Raw genomic sequence first — 18636 nt, 5'->3', positions numbered from 1 at the left:
AGAGGAAATCATTAACTTCCTTGAGCATAACAACAATGAAGACACAAGCTACCAAAACTTGTGGGATACTGCAAAAGCAGTTTTGAGAGGAAAATTCATTGCTTTAGATGCCTACATTCGAAAAACAGAAAGAGAGCACATCAACAATCTCACAAGATATCTTATGGAATTGGAAAAAGAAGAACAATCTAAGCCTAAACTCAGTAGAAGAAAAGAAATATCCAAAATCAAATCAGAGATCAATGAAATTGAAAACAAAAGAATCATTCAGAAAATTAATGAAACAAGGAGTTGGTTTTTTGAAAAAATAAATAAAATAGATAAACCATTGGCCAGACTAACGAGGAATAGAAAAGTAAAATCTCTAGTAACCTCAATCAGAAATGATAAAGGGGAAATAACAACTGATCCCACAGAGATACAAGAGATCATCTCTGAATACTACCAGAAACTCTATGCCCAGAAATTTGACAATGTGAAGGAAATGGATCAATATTTGGAATCACACCCTCTCCCTAGACTTAGCCAGGAAGAAATAGAGCTCCTGAACAGACCAATTTCAAGCACTGAGATCAAAGAAACAATAAAAATGCTTCCAACTAAAAAATGCCCTGGTCCAGATGGCTTCACTCCAGAATTCTATCAAACCTTCAAGGAAGAGCTTATTCCTGTACTGCAGAAATTATTCCAAAAAACTGAGGAAGAAGGAATCTTCCCCAACACATTCTATGAAGCAAACATCACCCTGATACCAAAACCAGGAAAAGATACAAACAAAAAGGAGAATTTCAGACCAATCTCACTCATGAATATAGATGGAAAAATTCTCAACAAAATCCTAGCCAATAGATTACAGCTTATCATCAAAAAAGTCATTCATCATGATTAAGTAGGCTTCATTCCAGGGATGCAAGGCTGGTTTAACATACGCAAGTCCATAAACGTTATCCACCATATTAACAGAGGCAAAAATAAAGATCACATGATCCTCTCAATAGATGCAGAAAAAGCATTTGATAAAATCCACCATCCTTTTCTAACTAGAGCACCGAAGAGTATAGGCATAGGTGGCACATTTCTAAAACTGATTGAAGCTATCTATGACAAACCCACAGCCAATATTTTACTGAATGGAGTAAAACTGAAAGCTTTTCCTCTTAGAACTGGAACCAGACGAGGTTGTCCTCTGTCACCTTTACTATTCAACATAGTGCTGGAAGTTCTAGCCAATACAATTAGGCAAGACAAGGAAATAAAGGGAATCCAAATGGGAGCAGAGGAGGTCAAACTCTCCCTTTTTGCTGATGACATGATCTTATACTTAGAGAACCCCAAAGACTCAACCACAAGACTCCTAGAAGTCATCAAAAAATACAGTAATGTCTCAGGATATAAAATCAATGTCCACAAGTCAGTAGCCTTTGTATACACCAATAACAGTCAAGATGAGAAGCTAATTAAGGACACAACTCCCTTCACCATAGTTTCAAAGAAAATGAAATACCTAGGAATATACCTAACAAAGGAGGTGAAGGACCTCTATAAAGAAAACTATGAACTCCTCAGAAAGGAAATAGCAGAGGATATTAACAAGTGGAAGAACATACCATGCTCATGGATGGGAAGAATCAACATTGTTAAAAAGTCTATACTTCCCAAAGCAATCTACCTATTCAATGCCATTCCTATCAAAGTACCTACATCGTACTTTCAAGATTTGGAAAAAATGATTCTGCGTTTTGTATGGAATCGGAAAAAAACCCGTATAGCTAAGGCAGTTCTCTGTAACAAAAATAAAGCTGGGGGCATCAGCATACCAGATTTTAGTCTGTACTACAAAGCCATAGTGGTTGGAAGATTTTTTATTGTTTTTTATTGTTTCTTTGATCTCAGTGCTTGAAATTGGTCTGTTCAGGAGCTCTATTTTTTCCTGTCTGAGTCTATGGAGAGGGTGTGATTCCAAATATTGATCCATTTCTTTCACATTGTCAAATTTCTGGGCATTGAGTTTCTGGTAGTATTCAGAGATGATCTCTTCTATCTCTGTGGGATCAGTTGTTATTTCCCCTTTATCATTTCTGATTGAGGTTACTAGAGATTTTACTTTTCTATTCCTCGTTAGTCTGGCCAATGGTTTATCTATTTTATTTATTTTTTCAAAAAACCAACTCCTTGTTTCATTAATTTTCTGAATGATTCTTTTGTTTTCAATTTCAATGATCTCTGATTTGATTTTGGATATTTCTTTTCTTCTACTGAGTTTAGGCTCAGATTGTTCTTCTTTTTCCAATTCCATAAGATCTCTTGTGAGATTGTTGATGTGCTCTCTTTCTGTTTTTCGAATGTAGGCATCTAAAGCAATGAATTTTCCTCTCAAAACTGCTTTTGCATTATCCCACAGGTTTTGGTAGCTTGTGTCTTCATTGTTGTTATGCTCAAGGAAGTTAATGATTTCCTGTTTTATTTCATCCTTCACCCATCTGTTATTCAACAGAAGATTGTTTAGTTTCCATGCCTTTGGGTGGGGTCGAGAATTATTGTTAGAGTTGAGTTCCACCTTTAGTGCCTTATGGTCTGAGAAGATACAAGGTAAAATTTCAATTCTTTTGATTCTGTTGATAATTGTTTTGTGTCCCAGGGTATGATCAATTTTGGAGAATGTTCCATGGGGTGATGAGAAGAATGTATATTCTTTATCTTTGGGATGGAGTGTTCTATATGCGTCTATCAAGCACAGTTGTTCTAGGGTCTCATTTATGTCTCTTATATCCTTGTTTAATTTCTGTTTAGAGGATCTGTCCAACTCTGTAAGAGGAGTGTTAAGGTCCCCTGTTATGATGGTATTATCAGATATCATATTGCTCAGACTGAGTAAGGTCTGTTTCAAGAATCTGGGAGCATTTAAATTGGGTGCATAGATATTTAGAATTGAAATATCTTCTTGTTGTTTTTTTCCCTCGACCAATATAAAGTGACCATCTTTGTCTTTTTTGACTTTAGTTGCTTTAAATCCACATGTATCTGAAAATAAGATTGCAACTCCTCTTTTCTTCTGAAATCCATTTGCCTGAAAAATTGTCTTCCATCCCTTGACTCGGAGCTTTAATTTGTCTTTTGAAGCCACGTGTGTTTCTTGCAGACAGCAAATGGATGGCTTGTGTTTTTTAATCCAGTCAGCCAATCTATGTCTCTTCAGTGGGGAATTCAAGCCATTAACATTTATTGAGATAATTGATAAGTGTGGTAGTATTCTATTCATCATATTTGGTGAGAGTCCATTGCTTAGTTTTATCTTTTGCATCAGTGTGGAGGTTAGGCTCTGTCCTTTGATTTCTGAGTTCTTACTTTGCTGCTGATCCATTGTGGTGGTCAGTGTGCAGAACAGGTTGAAGTATTTCCTGTAGAGCTGGTCTTGTTGTGGCGAATTTCCTCAATGTTTGTATATCCATAAATGATTTGATTTCTCCATCAATTTTGAAGCTTAGCTTAGCAGGGTACAGAATTCTGGGCTGAAAGTTGTTCTGTTTAAGTAGATTAAAGGTAGATAACCATTGTCTTCTTGCTTGGAAAGTTTCATTAGAGAAGTCTGCGGTCACTCTGATGGATTTGCCCCTGTAGGTCAACTGGCGCTTACTCCTGGCAGCTTGCAGAATCTTTTCTTTTGTCTTGACTTTGGACAGGTTCATCACAATGTGTCTTGGAGAAGCTCGGTTAGAGTTGAGGCGACCTGGGGTCCGATATTCCTCTGAAAGCAGTGTGTCAGAATCTTTGGTGATATTTGGGAAATTTTCTTTTCTAATATTCTCTAGTATGGCTTCCATTCCTCTGGGGCATTCTTCTTCCCCTTCTGGAATTCCTATAACTCGTATGTTGGAACGCTTCATAAAGTCCCATAATTCTGACAGTGAACGTTCTGCTTTCTCTCTCTTCTTTTCTGCCTCTTTTACTATCTGAGTTATCTCAAGAACTTTGTCTTCTACCTCTGAAATTCTTTCTTCTGCATGGTCTAACCTGTTGCTGATAATTTCCATTGCATCTTTAAGTTCCCTGATTGACTGTTTCATTTCCTTCAGCTCTGCTATATCCTTTTTATATTCTTCATATCGTTCATCTCTTATTTGATTCTGTTTTTGGATTTCCTTTTGGTTATTTTCCACTTTATTAGCAGTTTCCTTCATTGTTTCCATCATTTCTTTCATTGTTTTCAACATGTGTACTATAAATTCCCTTTCTGTCATTCCTAACATTTCTGTATAAAAAATAAATAGATAAATAAATAGGCTAGGGTGGGTTGGGGTGGTGGTGCATAGCCCAGTGGATAAGGCACCAACCACATCCATCCAGGAGGGTGGCGGATTCCAGCCCTGCCTGACAAGCTAAACAACAATGACAACTGCAACAAAGCAAAAGTACCCTGGCGTTGTGGCTGGCTCATGCAGTCCCAGGTACTTGGGACGCTGAGGCCAGAGAATCCTTAATGCCCAGGAGTTGGAGGTTCTTGTGAGCTGTGACAGCACACCACAGCAATCTACGGAGGGTGACTCAGTGAGAGTCTGCCTCACCAAAAAAAAAAAAAAAATCAAATGAACGAAAAAATAAATAAATAAATATTCAGATCCATCAAATAAAGAAGTAAATAGTCACATAGCACAGTTCCCGGAACAGAAACCCTACCTCTCCCACGACACCCGCTTCCAGTCCAGAGAAAAACTTCAGTCCTCCGTTAAGTTTTTTTTTTTCTTATTTTTTTTTTTTTTTGTAGAGACAGAGTTTCACCTTATAACCCTTGGGTCCAGTGCCATGGCATCACACAGCTCACAGCAACCTCCAACTCCTGGGCTTAAGCGATTCTCTTGCCTCAGCCTCCCGATTAGCTGGGACTACAGAAGCCCGCCACAACGCCCAGCAATTTTTTGGTTGCAGTTCAGCCGGGCCGGGTTTGAATCCGCCACCCCCCTTATATGGTTCAGGCGCCTTACAGCTTGAGCCCCAGGCGTCGACCCTCAGTTAAGTTTTCGACCTTTCTTTCTGATCTGTTCCGTTTTACGGGAGAGCTAGGTAGCCAAACACTGAGGCGCTGACCTGACTTGACCCGAGCCGAGGTTGAAGGGAAGAACGCCTAGGATCTGTCCCCGCCCTTCCCCGCACCGCCTCCCCACTGGGCTTTGAGAGGACGGATCTGTCCTTCGCGGAACAGCTGCATACAGATACAAAGAAGTTACGGGGCCGGGGGCGGTTGATCTCCACTCTAATGCTAGCATTCTGGGAGGCCGAGGCTGGTGGAGACAGGAGACGACCGCCCCCCTCCCCACCATAGTCCCAGCTGTTCGGGAATCTGAAGCAGAAGCATCCCTGGAGCTCAAGAATTCCAGCGTGCTGTGACTTGTGAATGGCGAGAGCCCGCTCTTCGTATTGAAGGTGGACTGAGAGTGTATGGGCAAAAAAATGTCTATGAATAAATGAATATATAATCCCACAGACATATATTGCCCTAGCTGTTTGTGTAGACGTGAATGAAGAAGAGTTGTTTAATTTTTTTTTTTTTGATAGAAATGACACAACCCCTAGGCTCACACGCTGCCCACTTCGCTCCTTAGCTCTAGTAGTTACACAGGAGGCAAGCAGTGTATAATGTCAGAAGAACCGTTTCAGAATAAAGGGAGAGAGAGAATGAGGGGGGTAGAGAGAGAGAGCGGGGAGAAAGGGAGGGGGAGAGGGAGAGAGGGAGAGGGAGAGAGAGAGAGAGAGCAGACGAACACGAAAGCAGGGACACGGGATTTGGAGGGGCTCGGCGAGGCTCCGAGACTCAGGGGGACCAGAACTTGTACACGGCCGCCACCTGCTGGACTGAGTACGCCAAAGAACGCAGAAGAGACATCTGGTGGACCGACAAGAGCTAAGGTGACAAGATCCCCGGTCTAAGGACAGCCACGGACATCTGGTCATAGGCGGTGCACTGGGGAGACCAAAGTTACCTAACACCCACATGTGCTCCACGTGGGTGTCATGCATGCCTGCCTGCCTGGCAAGAGAACACGGGGTGCTCATACTTCCTTAGCTCAGGTGTTTCATATGAAGGTGTGGGTGCGTGGGGGGGATGTTACCAGGGAAGGAGATTAAGAAAGGGGAGAGGGGGCGGCGCCTGTGGCTCAGTGAGTAGGGCGCCGGCCCCATATGCCGAGGGTGGCGGGTTCAGGCCCAGCCCCGGCCAAATTGCAAAAAAAAAATAGCCTGGCCTTTTGGCGGGCGCCTGTAGGTAGTCCCAGCTGCTAGGGAGGCTGAGGCAGGAGAATCGCTTAAGCCCAAGAGCTGGAGGTTGCTGTGAGCCGTGTGACGCCAAGGCACTCTAACCGAGGGCAGTACAGTGAGACTCTGTCTCTACAAAAAAAAAAAAAAAAAAAAAGAAAGGAAGGAGAGAGAGAGGGAAGGAGGGAGGGATGCGTGGCGCAGCATCTCCTTTAGTAGTTCATAAGCGTCATGAACATGTGTTCGAGCACACGTGTGAGATGTGGAAAGAGAGAAAGAGAGAAACAAGGGAAGAAAGAAGAAAAAAGAAACCCCGAAAGTGGTGCCTTTGGCCACGCAGTCACAACAAGTCAGCAACCTGCAGAAACACAGGACCGGCACGCTCCGCTGCCAATTGGAGGCCCACAAGAGGTCAGTTTCTGGCTCCTCAGCGGGGGTGGGTGGGTGGGGTGGGGGTTCTCAGTTCCGAAACGCGTGTGAGTTTGAGTGGGCGCAGTCCGTGGCTCAAGGAGTAGGGCGCCGGCCCCATATTATTCCGTGGGTTGTGGTTCAAGACCGGACACCACCAGAACTGCAAAACAAAGAAACAAAAAAATTTTCGGGAGCTTAACTCAGTGAGCTGAAGCTTCCGCCCACCTAGACCTCCCAAACTGCTACGATTACGGGCCTGAGCCACCTCATGTCGCCCAGCCTAATTCTATTTAGTTAAATATCCTTCTTCCACACCTGGTTTCACTGTATATGGAGAGTTGTATGTGTGGCGGGGGGAAGCTTTTGTTAAGAATGGAAGAGAACAGCGGCGGAGCTTGTGGCTCAGTGAGCAGGTCGCCGGCCCCATATACCAAGGGAGGTGGGTTAAAACCCAGCCTCGGCAGAACTGCAACAAAAAAATAGCCGGGCGTTGTGGCAGGTGCCTGTAGTCCCAGCTACTCGGCAGGCTGAGGCTGGAGAATCGCCTAAGTCCAGGAGTTGGAGGTTGCTGTGAGCTGTGTGACGCCGCGGCACTCTACCGAGGGCAATAGAGTGAAACTCTGTTTCTACAGAAAAGAAAAAGAATAGAAGTTGACGGGTGGCGCCTGTGGGTGAAAGGAGTAGTGTGCCGGCCCCATACACAGAGGTGGTGGCTGGCGAGAAAAACTGCCCCCTCCTCAAAATCATTTAGTTGAAAGACTTCGCCTGCGGGCACCCCCGCCCAACCCTCCCGCATATGCGGGAGGTGGCGGGTTCAAACCAAGCCCCGGCCATAAACTGGAAAGGAAATGAAAGAGAAAGAAGGATTAAAGGTAGAGACGGAGAAAGGGAAGGACAAAGGATGGGACGGAAGGAAGGAAGGAAGGAAGGAAGGAAGGAAGGAAGGAAGGAAGGAAGGAAGGAAGGAAGGAAGGAAGGAAGGAAGGAAGGAAGGAAGGAAGGAAGGAAGGAAGGAAGGAAGGAAGGAAGGAAGGAAGGAAGGAAGGAAGGAAGGAAGGAAGGAAGGAAGGAAGGAAGGAAGGAAGGAAGGAAGGAAGGAAGGAAGGAAGGAAGGAAGGAAGGAAGGAAGGAAGGAAGGAAGGAAGGAAGGAAGGAAGGAAGGAAGGAAGGAAGGAAGGAAGGAAGGAAGGAAGGAAGGAAGGAAGGAAGGAAGGAAGGAAGGAAGGAAGGAAGGAAGGAAGGAAGGAAGGAAGGAAGGAAGGAAGGAAGGAAGGAAGGAAGGAAGGAAGGAAGGAAGGAAGGAAGGAAGGAAGGAAGGAAGGAAGGAAGGAAGGAAGGAAGGAAAATCTAAGAGTAAAAGTTGTTCATTGCCTGTGGCTCAGAGGAGTAGGGCACCGGCGCCATGAACCAGAGGTGGCGGGTTGAAAGCGGGCCCCAGTCAAACACCGCAAAAGAAGGAAAATATTAAAAAAATAAATAGATAAATAAATAGGCTGGGGTGGGTTGGGGGGGTGGTGCATAGCCCAGTGGTTAAGGCACCAACCACATCCACCCAGGAGGGTGGCGGATTCCAGCCCTGCCTGACAAGCTAAACAACAATGACAACTGCAATAAAGCAAAAATACCCCGGCGTTGTGGCTGATTCATGCAGTCCCAGGTACTTGGGATGCTGAGGCCAGAGAATCCTTAATGCCCAGGAGTTGGAGGTTCTTGTGAGCTGTGACAGTACAACACAGCAATCTACGGAGGGTGACTCAGTGAGAATCTGCCACACCAAAAGAAAAAAAAATCAAATGAACGAAAAAAAAAATAAATAAATATTAAAATCCATCAAATAAAGAAGTAAATAGTCACGTAGCACAGTTTCTGGAACAGAAAACCTACCTCTCCACCGACACCCGCTTTCCAGTCCAGAGAAAAACACCAGTCGTCAGTTAAGTTTCGTTTGTTTGTTTGTTTGTTTGTTTGTTTGTTGTAGAGACAGAGTGTCACCTTATAACCCTCGGGTCCAGTGCCATGGCATCACACAGCTCACAGCAAACTCCAACTCCTGGGCTTAAGCTATTCTCTTGCCTCAGCCTCCCGAGTAGCTGGGACTAAAGACGCCTGCCACAAGGCCCAGCAATTTTTTGGTTGCAGTTCAGCCGGGGCCGGGTTTGAATCCGCCACCCTCCTTATATGGGGCAGGCGCCTTACAGACTGAGCCACAGGCGTCGCCCCTCAGTTAAGTTTTCGACCTTTCTTTCTGATCTCTTCCGTTTTACAGGAGAGCTAGGTAGCCAAACGCTGAGGCGCTGACCTGACCTGACCCGAGAGCCGAGGTTGAAGGGAAGAACGCCTAGGATCTGTCCCCGCCCTTCCCCGCACCGCCTCCCCACTGGGCTTTGAGAGGACGGATCTGTCCTTCGCGGAACAGCTGCATACAGACACAAAGAAGTTACGGGCCGGGGGCGGTTGATCTCCACTCTAATGCTAGCATTCTGGGAGGCCGAGGCCGGTGGAGACAGGAGACGACCGCCCCACACCCCAGCATAGTCCCACCTGTTCGGGAGTCTGAAGCAGAAGCATCCCTGGAGCTCAAGAATTCCAGTGTGCTGTGACTTGTGAATGGCGAGAGCCCGCTCTTCCTAGGGAAGGTGGACTGAGAGTGTATGGGCAAAAAAAATCTATGAATAAATAATTATATAATCCCACAGACATATATTGTCCTAGCTGGTTGTGTAGACGTGAATGAAGAAGAGTTGTTTTTTTGTTTTGTTTTTTTGTTTTGTTTTTGATAGAAATGACACACCCCCTAGGCTCACACGCTGCCCCGCTCGCTCCTCAGCTCTAGTAGTTACACAGGAGGCAAGCAGTGCATAGTGTCAGAAGAACCGTTTCAGGATAAAGGGAGAGAGCGAATGAGGGGGGTAGAGAGAGAGAGCTGGGAGAAAGGGAGGGGGAGAGGGAGAGAGAGAGAGGGAGATAGAGAGAGCAGACTAACACGAAAGCAGGAACACGGGGTTTGGAGGGGCTAGGCGAGGCTCCGAGCCTCAGGGGGACCAGAACTTATACACGGCCGCCACCTGTTGGACTGAGTACGCCAAAGCACGCAGAAGAGACATCTGGTGGACCGACAGGCGCTAAGGTGACAAGATCCCCGGTCTGAGGTCGGCCACGGACGTCTGGTCATCGCCGGGGCACTGGGGAGACCGAAGTTACCTAACACCCACGTGGAGCACATGTCATGCATGCCTCCCTGCCTGGCAAGAGAACGCGGGGTGCTCATTCCTCGCTAGCTCAGGTGTTTCATATGCAGGTGCGGGTGCCTGGGGGGATGTTACCAGGGAAGGAGAGAAAGAAAGGGGAGAGGGAGGGAAGGAGGGAGGGATGCGTGTCGCAGCATCTCCTTTAGTAGTTCATAAGCGTCATGATGATGTGTTCGAGCACACGTGTGAGATGTGGAAAGAGAGAAAGTGAGAAACAAGGGAAGAAAGAAGAAAAAAGAAACCCCGAAAGTGGTGCCTTTGGCCACGCAGTCACAACAAGTCAGCAACCTGCAGAAACGCAGGACCGGCACGCTCCGCTGCCAATTGGAGGCCCACAAGAGGTCAGGGTCTGCGGCTTCAGCGGGTGTAGGTGGGTGGGTGGGGTTGCTCAGTTCAGAAACGGGTGTGCGTTTGAGTGGGCGCAGTCCGTGGCTCAAGGAGTAGGGGCCGGCCCCATACTATACCGTGGGTGTTGGTTCAAGCCCTGACTCCGCCAGAACTGGAAAACAAAGAAACAAACAAATTTTCGGGAGGTCAATTCAGTGAGCTGAAGTGATCCGCCCACCTAGACCTCCCAAGTTCTATGATTACAGTCCTGTGCCACCTCACATCGCCCAGCCTAATTCGATTTAGTTAAATATCATTCTCCCACACCTGGTTTCACTGTATCTGGAGAGTTGTATGTGTGGCGGGGGGAAGCTATTGTTAGGAATGGAATAGGAGCGGGGCGGGTCCTGTGGCTCAGTGAGCAGGGCGCCAGCCCCATATTCCGAGGGTGTTGGTTTCAAACCCAGCCCCGGCCCAACTGCAACAAAAAAATAGCCAGGCATTGTGGCGCGCGCCTGTAGTCCCAGCTGTACTACCTTATGTAGTGATTCTTCTGATGGATCTGTGGAAAGCAAATTGTAAATCTTCTGGAAAGTATTCACTAGTCTAGATGCCATTAAAAACATTGATGATTCTCCTGTAGTCCCAGCTACTCAGGAGGCTGAGGCAAGAGAATCACTTAAGCCCAGGCGTTGGAGGTTGCTGTGAGCTGGGTGAGGCCACGCTACTCTACCGAGGGCCACAAAATGAAACTCTGCCTCTACAAAAAAAAAAATAATAATAATAAAAAAAAATTGATGATTCATGAGAAGGTATCAAAACAGCAATATTAACAGGAGTTTTGAACAAGTTGATTTCAACCCTCATGGATGACTTGAGAGGTTTAATTTTTAATGTAGTAAGAAACTGGTAATAGCAAGAAAATCAGAATTGGAATTGGAGCCTAACTATATGCTGAATTGCTGTAATCTCATGATAAAACATGAACAGCTGAGTAGGAGGCTTCTTAATAATGAGCAAGGCAAGTGCATCCTTGAGATAGAACTGCTAGTGAAGGTGCAGTGAACATTGTTAAAAGGATTATGTAAACTTAGTTGATAAAGCAGTGTCAGGATTTGAGAGAATTTTGAAAGAAATTCCACTGTGGGTAAAATACTATCAAACAGATAAATGTTTTGTAAAGGGAAAAGTCAACAGATGCAGCAAAATGTATTGTTGTCTATGAAATTTCCACAGCCACCTCCACCATCAGCAGCTAGCACCCCTGTCAGTCAGCCAGCCATCAACATTGAAGCAGGATCCTCAATCAGCAAAAAGATTATGACCTGCTGAAGGCTCAGATGATTGTTAGCACTTTTTGACAATAAAGGATTTTTAATTAAGGTATGTATGTTGTTTTCTTGAACATAATACTATTGCACACTTAATAGACTACAGTATAATATAAACATAACTTTCATTTGCACTGGGAAACCCACACATTTGTGTGACTTGCTTTCTTGTAATTTGCATTACTGCAATCACCTGAGATCTGAGCCCATAATATGTTTGAGGTATACCTGTATTTTTAACTCATCTCCTAGCAAAACAAATTTCCCAATTTTTCCTGACCATGCATCTTTTGGAAGGATTATCTCCAACCCAACATCAAATCCCAACCCTGGGGGTTTTCTTCTGCTGACTGACTGAATACTGACTACTACCTTATTCTCCCAGTCTTCATTTTTCACTACTCAGGTGATCACAAAAACAAAATCAATTCTTATCCCCCAACCCCTGCTGCGGTCTCCAATACTGGGCTTGGTTTCTGCAGTAAAGAAGATCTTGCTCCAAAAATCAGCCCTGTTACTTCTCGGCTATGAGAGGTTGGATGTGCTATTTGAGAAATTCATAAGTGCCCATTTCTTTGTAAAATAGGGATAACTGATATCTGAGAGTGGTTGTGAAGGTGAAATAACTAAAAGAATGCCAAGTCTCTGAAACATAAGTATGTCCTCCCTACTGAATCAATTCTTTCTCCTTTGTTTCAGAAGGCCGCTCCCATCCTCCTCTTGAATAAGGCAGCCCAAATCTACCTTGTCACGTTGAAAAAACAGAAGTGCCCCAAAGCTCTGTACTGTTGTGGCTTACAGAAACTTCTCTGGGAGGTTTCCAAAGCATGCTCTGCAGAATAGTTGCTCTACAAGTCACTGTAGAAAAAAAGTCTCAGAAGAAATAAATGTGAGAATACTGTGCATTGGAGCTTTAACTTGGAGAGTCATGGCACATATTTACTTGCTAAAGTTTCTGGAAAAAAAGTCCTGCATTAAAGAAATACATTTAATCAAGTATTTTACACACTTATTTGATGGTGAGTCCCTTACTTATGTAAGACATTTATTATCTTAAAGGACATGTTGTGGTCTGTTCACTTGGTCCCAGTCATCTCAGCTCCCTCCCTTTTAGCAATAATTCATGATTCAGAAGTTTGAACTGGAGGAAGTATACTTTAGATTAATAGAGAACAACCTGCTCCTACTTATTATAAGCTATGCATGAAATAACACAGACTTCGGACCTATTAACAGGTTGTCAAAATAAGACATGGTAAATGCAGAAGGCACTAAAGCAGTGATTTTTCAACTGCAAAAATATTTGAAGGTCATTACATTATTTTCCAAAGAAGTTCAAAACACAGTCCTTTTTGATCGACATAATTTAAGTGTGCCATGAGATTAAAAAGGTTGAAAAACATTGCTTTAGAGACGCATAGATTTTCTCATTCTATAGAGCTTAGCCTCCTCTAAACCTCTGAGAGAGGCTGTGCAAATGGCACAGGTCAGTCAGAAAGGGCGATACTGTGGGAACCCCCACTTGTGTAGAAGCCAGTCGCATTCCCAACACCAGGCTGCCTCCAAAGGTGTCAGGTGAGGTTGCAGGTTCCCAGGGGTCGGCAGAGCTCAAGTGCTCCGCATCAGTTCTGAAGTCCTGCCTGATTACCCAATCAAGGATGAGACACCGGGGGGCTGGGAATTCTGTCCTCCAGTGCCCTGGTATTATCCTCAAGCAGCGTGGATTCTCAGTTCTGAACCCTAAGTGAAACAAGGAACTGGGGCTAGCAGCTTCTTCCATCTAAAGTCCCAGGCCCTGCTACTGCCCCATTCCTCCTAAGGAGCCATCTTTCTCTGCACCCAAGCTTCGCTTTCTAGAAGTGCTGGTATTCACCAGGCTGCAGCTGGCATTAGCTAGAATCCACACTGCGGGCTGCTGCTTTGCGGAAAGAGCAGAGCGGAGGACCAGGCTGCCCCCAAGTGGGAAACTGGCAAAGAGCAGCGACGCTTCTAATCAGTGGCCACCTTGCAGGAGGGAGCATTTCAAGGAAGCGAAAAGGCTCCCGCATTTTCTGCTCTGAGGACCCTCTTGAGAACATCTGGGGAGGAAATTGGGGGTGCGGATTCTTTACCAATGCGGGGCGTGGTGGGAGGCGCGTGGACAAAAAATGGGCGAACCCATTGTCAATCTCCCGACCCTATAAATATCCCCGGGTTAAATTCAGATTCCAGGTCCTCTCCTGGGAGATTTTCTTTAGCAAAATTTTAGTGGTTTCTAACCAGCGTGACTCTGATCATCCAGCAAAATCTGAACATTCTGGGGTGGGATGCGACTTTCTGTTTGCAGTTCCCAGACCCTGGCAGGGGCGGAGACCTTGCGGATCCCTGGCACTGGACAGTCGCTCTCCCGGCCCGCGTTTGCTCAGCCCGCAGCCGCGTCTCTGGCGCCTCCTGGCGGGTCCGACCCGAGCCATCCACAGCCCGGCAATTTCCATCGCGACCCGGCTGCGAGGTGTTAGCATCCCACCTGCTTGTGAAGAGCCACCTATCTGCCCAGGCACTCATGGCGCCACCTGCAAAGGGGCAGTCTCCTCCAGAACGTCAGGCTAAGAAGTAACTCTCATTATTCTTATTGTTAACATTGCTTATTAGTTTAAGTACGTCTTGTGTTCATCATTAAAACTAAGTTTTAAGAAGTGTTTTATGTTTGGAAGGGGAGAGGAATTTATGTGACATGTCTTTTCAGTACTTTTCCTTAATATTTTACTTTCAGATTCAAATGCTCAGGACAGACTGCCTGAGCTCCCTGGCTGAAGGAGTCTGGAAAGCCTACCTGAGCAACAATTTGCATTTGCACATTCCTCCTACGGGGTAGAGGGACACCAGGTATGTGGCTGATATAAGGTTTCCAGACCATGGACATTTTGGTCCTTTCTTTACTGCGCTGATCTGTCTCCTGTCAAAAGCCTGCTGCCTCAGCTGAACCACATGTAGGAGGTAGGTTTCCAGGTGGCCCATTGAGAAAGCAAAGGCTGTGTTCTCTAAAGCTCTGGGGGTGAGCTGCTGCTCAGAAGCCTAGTAACTATTCTTTTTTTTTTTTTTTTTTTTTTTGTAGAGACAGAGTCTCACTTTACGGCCCTCGGTAGAGTGCCGTGGCCTCACATAGCTCACAGCAACCTCCAACTCCTGGGCTTAAGCGATTCTCTTGCCTCAGCCTCCCGAGTAGCTGGGACTACAGGCGCCCGCCACAACACCCGGCTATTTTTTGGTTGCAGTTTGGCCGGGGCCGGGTTTGAACCCGCCACCCTCGGTATATGGGGCCGGCACCTCACCGACTGAGCCACAGGCACCGCCCCGCCTAGTAACTATTCTAACCGACTTCCCCCGTGAGAGATACACGGACTGGAGGTGCTGGTTTTCTGCTTATCAATGTGGCCTGTGCATCACTTACAAGGTGTTTTAGGTAGTTTGGTCAGCATGTTTCAGCTAGTCAGGTTTTACCCTACAGGTCTTTATTTCTGGAATGGCCTGAAGGACTTTCAGAACCCTGGATGACCTCCAATTCAGGATGAGTTCTAGAGGCTAAATGGAAATCTAGACATCTCAGAAAGCCTGTGCTGGGGGAGGGGGGGTTCAAACAGAGGAGATGAGGGGGAATGCCAGGGAAGGATATTGCTCTACATGTCACAGTAACCCAAAAAAAAAACTATGTCACATCCATGTCATAGACCAGAAAAGGGAGGCACAGAGAATTACAAAAACTTGCCCCTTGTGGATACCAGAGTCAAGCTCACCCACCTGATATGGCTTCTAAGGTCACACTTAGTGCTTTGAATTTAACTTGACTTTCTTTTGCCCTAACAGAGCTCTTAATTCATCCTCCACCCCCTCCCTGTCCCATGAATTTAACCAAATTTCTGTATTCATTCATTGATGAGCTATTTCATTTCTGCCCTCTTTCCTTGACTCTGGTTCCACAGGAACAGAGACAATCACATTTGATTTATGAAGTTCTGTTTCTGGCACATGGTAGAAGTTTGATGAATGAATAAAGAATTAAGAGAGTGAGTGCTTCTGAGTTTTTGCATTTTTGTATAAATTATAAGGAGAAGGAAATGTAAGTGACATTTACAATTACCTTTTCTGGGTCAGGTGGCTGAGTATATTTTATCCCCATTTATTCTGTACTAGGAGATAGGAAAGTAATTTAAGTCTCATTCCCCCCACTTTTTTTAATGAATGAAGAAACAGAGGTTGAGTTAGCTGCCTAAAGACACACTGATAGTAGACCTGGGATTTAAATCCAGGATTGTTTGCCTGACTGCAGAATCCATATATTTTCTATCTATCTATCTATCTGTTGTAGATCTTGCTGGGTTGCGCATGCTGATCTCAAACTCCTGCACTTGAGTGATCCTCCTGCATCAGCCTCCAAAATGCAGGGACTACTGCCATATGCCACAAGGCTCAGCAGAATCCATATCCTTGTTATATGCTAGACCATCTGCTGAGTTGAAGTTCAACAGAATGTTGAAGTAGTGGCCAAGGGGAAGGTAGAATCTTTTTTTCCTAAGTGAAAAGTTTACAGTGAAAATTTGATAGTAGTTGAGTTACTCTGTAGCCCACCAACAAGACTGTTCAGGTGGATGAGATTAGACAGGAAGCACATGTATAATAATGAAGTACTGAGGCTGGAGAGAGTTCTTCTTTCTTTGGGGTCTTCCCTTAGGACACTTTGAAGCTCTGGCCTTAAAGTAGGGACTGGGAACATGAGGAGAGTTTTAGCCACCAGCTACTTCCATTATAGGCTTGCTTGAGATGGAATTGCAGATTGTTTTGTTCTGCTATTTTAGATGCAAAAGGCATATTATACAAGCACCAGAAACAAAACAGTGGTGTCTGTTGGATTTGGGCAGGGAGAGTCTTGCTGCGGAACGTGTAGTGTTTTGTTAGAATCCGTGGTTTGTTTCCCAGTTTATCTTTGTAGAAGAATCTCTGCTGTGTTCTAATTGTTTACCAGTGCGCATATGGTTTGGCTTTCATAAAAAAACAACCTCTGTGTCCAGTTTGCAAGTGACACACTCTTCTGGTTCCCAGCCCTTCACTTAATGTGGTTGTGCTTCCATTTTTTCCCTCAGTTCAGTCACCGCACTAGTCCCCAGCTCTCTCTCAGTGTTGCCGGGTTTTATACTAACCACCTCCCTTGCCTCTGCCATGATTTCTGCTCTGCCTGGGATGACAGATAGTTAAGCAATCCCGCAGGCTGCTCTGGAGAAAGCTCGTGTCTTTTATGCATGCCTGTAGGTGGCATGTACAGACTGCAGTCTGAAAAGGGGCTGGATAGTAAAGCTTAATTCTTAGAAGTTATCAGTTAATTGCAAGGAACAGCTATTGATGCAACAAAGTGCCTCAATGTGAGGTCCAAAACCAAATCTTGTCATTCAAGAAAGAAAGACTTATTAAGCAAATATCTGTTTGTCTGCATACAGACACTGCTAGTTCTGCATCATGCTCTAAAGTATTGCAAACTGTAATTTTCACAACATTTTTTTTTTTTTTTGTATTTAGCTTCAGATATTTTCTTTTTCATGGGAAAACTAGTTTATTTGTGTATAAATTAATGGCTTGCCAGTTTTGGATATAGAAACACAACTCAAATGTGTATTGGTTATGACAAGGCAGAAGTAACAAAATAATGAAAATCAAGAGGCTGCATATCCAAGAGGTAAGAGAAGGACTTCTAGAACCAGTAGACTTAGGCTGAGATTCTGGCTTTCCCACCTATATGATGTATGACCTTGAGCAAGTTACTTGACCTATTTGTACTTCTTTTTCAAAGTGTTAAGTGCTATGTGCTAGCAGTGATTGTATACTAGTACAATTATCTGACAATGGGCTTTCGTACTTTTATTGTTTATAGACAGGAAGCTGTGGAAAGAACACTGGGCTTTCAAAAGCCACAGGTTCCCTCATAACTTGGTGGCCCTGTACTGCCTGTGATCCTACTATCTCTGAACCTGCATGTCTGTCTCTAATGAGTGACAGGTACAGTTGGCCTAGACAAAAGCCAAGTCATCTTTATCCCACTGGAGCACTAACAACACCCTTATCTGCATGATGGTGAAAAATTAGGCCAGTTTAAGGAAATGTGCAGTGTAATGAAAAGTGGGTAGAAAGACCATAAGTGCCCTTCAGACTAATTCCCACAGTTCTTATTTCTCACTTCTTGATGAGTGAGTCCAATCTGCTGAGGCTGTTTGGGCCAGCGGAGAATGAAATGTTCTTGGCTTCAAATGGGAAAAGAGAGAAATCAGCTACTTTGAAAAAACATTTTGGCAACTCCTTAAAAAGTGAAACACCAGAGTTACCATATGACCTGGAATTTCACCCCCGGATTTACACACAACAGAGTTTAAAACATATGTCAACAACAACAACAACAAAAAAAACATGAGCATGAATGTTCATGACAGCCAAAAACTGAACAACTCAAAGGTCCAACAGATGAATAAATAAAAACGTCTACCCATTCAGAGGAACACCATTCGGCTATAAAAAGGAATGGAGTACTGAGAAAGACAGCAACATGGATTAAATTGGAAGACATCGTGCTTAGTGATAGAGCCAGATACAAAAGAATCATATATGATTACATTTAAACTGAAATGTCTAGAAGCAGTCGATAAATACAGACAGAAAGTAGAAGGTGGTTGCCAGGGTTGCCAGGGGAAGGCGTGGGAGTATAGAGGGGCTGTTAATAGGTCTGGGCTTTCCTTCTGGGTGACAAAGACATGCTGGAGTTGTGGTGATGATTATACAATGTTGTGAATATACTACAAAAACCACTGAACACTATGCCTGTCTGAATAATATCTCAATAAACAAAAGAAATCTCTGAAGTGAGAAGACACTCTAGGACGGTGGTCTCCAACCTTTTTGGCACCAGTGACCAGTTTTATGAAAGACAGTTTTCCCTCCTGGGCGCAGGGACTCATGCCTGTAATCCTAGCACTCTGGGAGGCTGAGGCCGGTGGACTGCCCTGAGATCACGGGTTCCAGACTAGCCTGAACAAGAACAAGACCCCATCTCTAAA

The sequence above is a fragment of the Nycticebus coucang genome, chromosome 21 (assembly GCF_027406575.1).
Source record: "Nycticebus coucang isolate mNycCou1 chromosome 21, mNycCou1.pri, whole genome shotgun sequence".
Taxonomy (NCBI): domain Eukaryota; kingdom Metazoa; phylum Chordata; class Mammalia; order Primates; family Lorisidae; genus Nycticebus; species Nycticebus coucang.
This window is presented reverse-complemented; position numbering follows the sequence as displayed.